Source organism: Platalea leucorodia, assembly GCF_965183815.1.
Source record: "Platalea leucorodia genome assembly, chromosome: 12".
Classification (NCBI taxonomy): domain Eukaryota; kingdom Metazoa; phylum Chordata; class Aves; order Pelecaniformes; family Threskiornithidae; genus Platalea; species Platalea leucorodia.
In genome coordinates this window covers 1,119,241-1,126,513 of record NC_138834.1, presented here as the reverse complement: position 1 = coordinate 1,126,513, position 7,273 = coordinate 1,119,241, and the positions used below count along the sequence as shown (strand labels likewise).

The 7,273-nt window shown below is 48.1% G+C and overlaps 1 protein-coding gene across 3 annotated transcripts in view; it reads left to right on the top strand.

Moving 5' to 3' along the window:
• The first annotated feature begins 587 nt into the window (after positions 1 to 587).
• The window catches only part of GNB1L (G protein subunit beta 1 like), a 41,419-nt gene continuing 34,733 nt past the window's right edge, over positions 588 to 7,273 (top strand). For 2 of the 3 annotated variants that reach the window (XM_082325449.1, XM_082325447.1), the window contains exon 1: positions 685 to 736. The gene's annotated coding sequence lies outside the window, so the exon portion shown is untranslated. The other variant, XM_082325448.1, reaches the window with a different exon arrangement.

The window sequence follows — 7,273 nt, the reverse complement described above, 5'->3', positions numbered from 1 at the left end:
GCAACTTCCTTCTCTAAAGCGGCTCTCCTGCAAGACAGCACCTGGAAAACTAAGCGCGGCTATGTTGCACGGGAAGGCTTGGGTCTGTTTGTGCCAGAACAAAGCCAGATTGACGGCGGTGGCCAGAAGAGGCAAATGAATTCAGGAACGCGATAGCCCCATGCTGGGCAGAGCTTCTGGCAGACGAGTGCTGTGCAAACAGGGAGCGGAAGAGAGCCTACATCGCTGCCCCGCGCACACCGCACTGATCAAACGTCGTACGGAGAGCTACGGTGGGTGACGTCATGGGTCGCGTAAGTGCAGCCCGACTGGATGCACGCTCGATGGCAGCAGCAGCCCGGCGCGGCGCCCCAGCCCAGGCCGCCCCGGGGTCCCAGCGCCCCTCCCCTCCGCGCCTGCCTCCACAGCGCAGCGGCGCCTTTCGGGCCGGGCCCGGCCCTGCCGCCCGCTGGAGGCGAGGTCCTCCCGGCGGGCGCCACGCCGCTCGCCGCCCTGCGGCCCGCAGCGGGGCCGGGGGCCGGGGTGCCGCTGCCGGCCCGGGGGGGCCGAGGCGCCCGGGGGGGCCCGAGCCGCGCGTGCGCTGCCCCGTGACGTCAGGAAGGGTCCGCAGGCAGCGCGCTGGCGCTCGGCGCTCCTCTGCGCCTGCCTGGCTCCCGGCAGGCAGCCTTAGGTACAGCGGAGGATCGCCGAGTCATCGCTGCCGCGCTTCCTCCCCCGGCGGGCGGCGCGGCGCTCGGTGAGAGGCGGGGAGGGGGGGACGGGACGCCGCCGCCCCCCCGCATCCCTGCATCCCCGCCGCCCCGGGGCACGCCCGGCCGGGCCGGGCCGCCGGGGAGGCGACGGCGGAGCGGGGAGGAGGCGCCCGTCACCGCCGCTGCGGCCTGGGGAGCCTGCGCCTGCGCGGGCGCGTCGCCACGGCAACGGCGGGGCGCGCGCCGGGGGGACCGTTATCCCCCGCCGCCTCGCGCCGCCTCTCACAGGCGGCCCCGGCCCCGGCAGCGGCGGGGCCCGTCCCGGCCGGAGGAGGGAGCGGGCGCGGGGACGGGGCCCCGGCGGGGCGGGGCGGGGCGGGTGCTCGAGCGGGGCGCGGCGCCCGTGGCTGGCGTGAGGCGGCGGGAGCGGCAGGGCCCGATCGGGGCCCGCGCCGGCCTGGCGGCGGCCTCGCTCGGAGGCGGCCTGCCCGGAGAGGCGCTGTGCCAGCTCTGCTGGCAGCTCTGACACCGGTGCCTCCTGCTTTGCGTGCGGAATGCGCCCATCAAATAGTTAACGTCAGAGAGCCATAAATACCGAACCTGCTTGTAACGGAGCTTACAATTCTAACGTATTGAATTTTACAACCCTTCCATAATAATCCCGGTGCTTTTCTTTTAGGACCAACAGAAATGAGTGTTTTTAAGTATCTAAAAGTAAGGGAGAGTGAACGAGCTTACGTAAACGCTGCAGACCAAGGCACGGCCGGGCAAGGCATCGGCTGGGTTTCAGAGCCCGGGCTGCCTATGTCGGGCACGGCCGGGGCTGGGCCGCTGCTTGCTCCGTGCCTTCCCCGCCACCCGCAGGACTGGCATGGCAGCCCCCAGGCAGGCCTGCTGATGAGTAGTGTTTTAAGCGCTTTAATGCCCTTCAGTTGAAAGCATTTACAAAAGTAAAACGTCGTATTGTTAATAATACATATGATATAGTAATATGAAAAAGTAACATTGTATTGATCAACTGGATAGAGCTCTGATCAGCCTGGTCTGGTCTCATAGCTGACCCGGCTTTCAGCTGGAGATCAGACCGCAGACCTCCTGCGGCCCTTCCATCCAGAGGGATGCTGCGACTGTATAATTAATACGCCATAATTTCATAATGCAAACTTCTATTCAGACGTAGCCTACGGAAATCTACAGAACTAGCCTCATTTCAACACAGGGACTTGAATCCCTCGGTTTTTACTTTGATGGCTGTCAGAAAATGGAGGAAATCTTGCCTGGATGGATTTTCCACAGATGGATTCGTTGAACCTTCATGCAGGTCAGCCCTGGGCGTGCTGCTCCCGTGGGCGGTGGGCAGCTCCGGTGACCGGTTTTCGGGTTGCTCCCTCTGCTGGCGGCGGGGCTCTGCCGCCAGCCCCGCCGTACCGGGCCCCGGGCCGCCGCCCGTCCCGCCGGGCTGCGCAGCCTGGGCGCCCCGGTGGCCCTCTTGCCTTTCACGGACCTAGCTGGCCTTCCGAACGGAGCCGCGCAGCGTTTGGCCGACGTCTGCGTGCTGATACCTGACGCTTGGATTCTTTTGCTGTGTATTTTTCTTCTCAATAGCGCTGGTTGTTTGAAATGAAGAAGGTGCCTTACGCGACTCCTTTATATGCCACTTCACAGTAGAAAATAATCTAATGTTCAGATTCAATAGCTTCATTTTGAAATGAACAAGGTAAAAAACAGGCGTGGTGCGTGCTCTGGAAAACATACAGGACACGAGAGATGGAAATCTGTGTGTAACTTTTACTCTTTCTCTGGGAATCGTTTTGAAAGCCCTTCTCCACACTTTTTAGCAGTCTCTTTGTGACCTGTCGTTCTTCCAAAGCTCCTTCCACCAACCCCCAATTTTAGTAGCATTTCTGTGAGGCTTTTAGAGAGGGCTCCGCGACTGGGGAGCGTTTCATTAATAATTTGTCCTGTCTGCGTAAGTTATGTGGAGTATAGAGGACGTTTTATTTATTTTTAACTAAATTACTACATTTTAAAGAAACTACGGGAGTAACTTCTTGTTTTTTAATGATTCCTATTAACGTTTTTATTGATTTACAGGTAAACTAGTCTTTTCTTGTTGTAAAAATAGCCTGTGATCAGGAAATCTAACTCTGTTTGTTCTGGCTCGGATGTGTCATTATCAGTTATAAAGATTCTGCAGATGGAAATTATGTTGGTGCATGCACTGGAATAGACGCCAGTTGCTAATATCAGATAAATAGTCTGGTTTTGGTTAATTGGTGTAAAGACTTATTTTTAAGCCTTAGAATTACAATATTAGAATCATAACATGCTAGGGAGCAGATCTGTTGACTAAGTACGTTAACGCCTTTTCTGACCCTGTTGACCGTTTTAGAATACTGTGAGTTTCTTTCTGCAAAGAAACGCTTAACTACTGACCCATATATGTTCTTATGTTCTAAAGAGACAATTTTTTTGGCTCTCTATCACGTACTACATCAGGCTATACTACGTTTTGTGTTTGCATAACTTTTATTTTTAATTTGAGGACTATTTCTCTGCAAGCTCAGCCATGACAACATACTGTTTCACTGGAACAGTAAGAACTGTAAACCAGTCGTCACTGATTAGCTTATATGGGAGATTTAACGCTGAAGATCCTGGTTTTGCAAAACGATATTCTATGAAGCACTGTCTTCACTGGGGAAAATAGCTACTATGACTACTCTTCTGCAATAAATTCTTTTGTTGTAGCTGTGTTGGATTATAGGTGTACATCAGTGAGATTTCTAGGATTGTGAAGACAAATTTAGTAATGATAAAAAAAAAGGTTCAACTTTCTTTTTTGGACACCTGAGTTGTAATGCTGATGCATTACTTTTGTACAAACTTGAAACCTCAGCACAGTATTACATGTTTGTGTGTATGTCTTTATAGAGAAAAAAGGTAAGTTTAGTAGCAGTAATAGTGTTTGATCCCAAAAATACCTGTATGGATAGATTTATGCTTTCTTTGTAAGAATGCAGTTTGACTGCAGTAGAAAATACGTGCTAGTACAAATGAAGGGTTTCAAATTAGCCACTTTAGCTACGGGTTTGGGGTTTTTTTTCGAATTATTGGTCTCTGTGGAGCAGTAAAAGTGATTACAAAGCAATGAGAAAGAAATAAATCTACAAAAAAACCTGCACAATTTTTGCCCAAGCAAACCAGCTTCCTTTTGAGCTCTATGCTGGCACAGTTGTATGATAAAAAGTGGATTTTTTTTGCTGTTCATAAGCAATAAAAATAATTTCACAACTGTAATGAATGCAATTCTGTGGTACATTCTAATTATATGCAGCTAATGATGGCATAGCTCGTCATTTCAGAGATTGTTTCAATGGCATTTTTGACTTGGTGTAAACGCTCGTATGTCATAGGATTATCTGAAGGAACTGGAACTTTGAGAGATGCCAAGTTTGCTGTGTTGAGAAAAGTGACTCATTAAACAATAGGTGCTAGTTATCAAGAGTAGATTGTAGAGCGCGTTTAGGCTACAAATATTAGAGTCAACAGATTTGCTTAAAAAAAGAGTTATTGCTGGATGTCATTCAAAAAGGCATATATTAGCCTTGAAAGTTTCCAGACCACTAAACTGGAGAATCCAGGCTATGTCATGATTCAGAAGCATTTAAAATATGAATCAGGCTCTTCTGCATCTCAAAAGTGAAAGTTACAGGGAAAACCACCTTTTCTATAAATGGAGTTACCAGCACGGGTCTTTAGAATTGTAACATCGTACTGTAAGCAAATTAGGAGTCTTAGAGGCAAAAAATATTTTAGTCAGCAAATTTTCTCTACCGTGATGTATTTTTAAAGGTCAGAAGGTGACTGTTACAGTCAAAAAATAGTAATTTGTACAGGAAAACCTTCCCAGATGAGATGCAACCCTGTCCTGCAAAACCTCGGAGTTTGCAGCCTAAGTTTCCCAGAGCTGCTGGGTGACTGTTGGGCGTAAGAACAAGAAAGAAACATAGACTAATGTTTTGCTTTTTCTTTTAGTTATTCCATAATTTTTCAGTAGAAGCTAAATTTCTTTGATTTAGGGGAGGGAAGGATTCTGCTTTAAAATACAGCAGATACGAATCTTAGGACAGACCTTCCGCACTCAGACAGCTGGAGCAGCTGTAGATTCCCCACTGAAATGAAAATGCTACAGTTCAAGATTTAGAAAGGTAAAAAGTGTGACCGGAGCATTAAATAGAAGGGCCATATGATACCAAAATTAAGCTCTGTGTTTATTATAAAGAAAATCCTAGTTGTAGAAGGGAAAAAAATGAACTTGTTCCACCACTTTCTTTTTTTCCTCAGGAGAAAACACAGAATATATCCTAGGTAATAAATCTGTTTTATGGCTCACATGAGAAAGGGTGGAGAAACTCCCATTATTTTCTTCCCAGAAATTGAAATGCACATGAGCTAACATGGGAGATACTGGGATTTTCATCCAACAAATGCACAGCTGGCTTCTGCTTTTATTATTTTTCTAAGCCTAATAATTTTTCATTTGATTAGCTGGTGGCTGACAAAACTATCACTTGCTCGCTGGTTTGTATATTTAGTAGAGTAGGTGTGATGCGAAAAAGATATTGTAATACATACCCAGAAGCATAGCTCAACTTGTTCAGTTGATGAGAAATTTCTACTTGCCTCTCCTTAAAATGTGAGTTTCTATCATCAGGGTTTGAGTTTGAATATCAAGAAAGTAACTTCTTGAGAACTAGAAACAGGAGACTTGTGTAAACATTTGAGGATTTTTTTTTTTTTAATGCACACTGTAGAATTGCACGATGCTCTATGCATACAAGTAAATTGTCAGGAATCACCTGGCAGTCTACAGTGCTAATTTTGCCACAAGAAAGTGGTGAGACTGTTTGAGGGAAAAAAAGTCCTTGTTAGTGTTAGGAGGTGGGAGAAGCAGAGCTGCAAACAAGATATATCAGGGATTTTAAGTGTACACAGGATGAGCTGTGGAGAAGACCCATGCACACACTTAATGTGAAAAAAACCCCACAAACCCACCTAAAACAATGAGACAAAGCGATAAAGTGAGCAGAGATACCAATGTGGGAGACCAGGAGCCATCTAGGATGGAGGTTGCTCAGAGCCGTGTCTACGCAGACCTCTGTAAAGCCGTGGATTCTCAATTTGAAATCAGGAGGGAGATTGGCCTGTCACAAAACTTCTTGTGCCTTCTGCAGAACAAAGAAAACATAGTCAAGAGCCCAGTGTCCTGGTCTGTTTTGCATTGACCATTAATACCAGGGACAAAGCAGACTGGTTTCTTCTGTGTTGACTCTCCTGGTGTTTAAAGTGCTAAGCTGTGTTGCTGGCTTTGTTGTCCTGGGCAAAGCAATGCTAACACCTTCGCTAAGTAAGCAGCAGAGGAAGAAGAATGCAGTTTTATCCCAGATGGGTTGTGCTGTGTTGTCCAAGCATTTAGTGTGTTTCTAATTGTTATTTTCAAAAATTCCGAAACAACTTGATGTGTTCTGGAGGCAGGAGAGAATGCGGGCTATCTGCTTCCACTTGAATATTGTGTGAAGTCTTCTCTGGTTTTAATTTGTTGTCATTTATAAACGGTAGATGTTCAAAACCATGTAAGAAATTTTCAGGTGAAATGACCTTGAAGCTACAGGCTCATTACAAGACCAAACCTTTACCTAATTTGAGGTTAGGTTTATGTCCTTTTGTGCAGTGACTGGCGGGGGAAGGAATGATTTTGTGAAGATTAGTAGAATCTGTGTGCTATGTATCTATGTTCTGACCTGCCTCCCTTGCACTCACTAAATAATTGTTGACAAGTTCAAGCTCTGTAACCAGAAGGTTGTGACCTTGCGAAATGCCATGAGCTAATATATTTTCACGGATAAGGAAAATGACCTTAATGGAAAAATATGAGACTACTGAAGCGCCAGTAGATCATCATGGTAGCGCTCTTTCGGTCGTATCTCTCTTAGAGACTTTGTGTCTGCTAGGGATCAGAATACTTGGTGTACGGGACGGTTGCTTGGGTCGTGGAAGCGTATGAGCCTGTAGCAGTGATGGCTGGTTCCGACGGGGCGTTGCCCAGCGCAAAGGCCCGTGTAGCACTCTCTCCAGAGGAGGGATAATCAGTGCAGCCGGCTTCACTGTCTGCCTCCTTTTTCCTCAATCTGCCTTGTTAGAATCTGCATCTCTGCCTGCCAGTATTTAGCTATTTGCTCTAATAAATTTTCATTTCTGTGATGGGCTTGTTTGACCTTCTGAAGCTGTACTTTGCATTCTTGCACCCGTGTTAGACCCTTTGATTCTTCTGTCCTCTGACGTAAGAGATGATGCCATGCTGGTTGCCAGCTGGGTGAACTGGAGGGGATGCGTTCCTGCATGCAGCTGGGGACGCTGCTGGTTAGTAGAGGCCCTTGGAGCAGAAGTGGCTTGCCGCGGTGGCACACGCTTTTCCTGCAGCGCAGCACCGTGGCCTTTCTTGGCACTCTGATCCCTCGTCCCAGGTGCAGAGGGCTCTCCACCCAGCCTGCAGTAGGTGGCGGAGAGGGAGAGTCGGT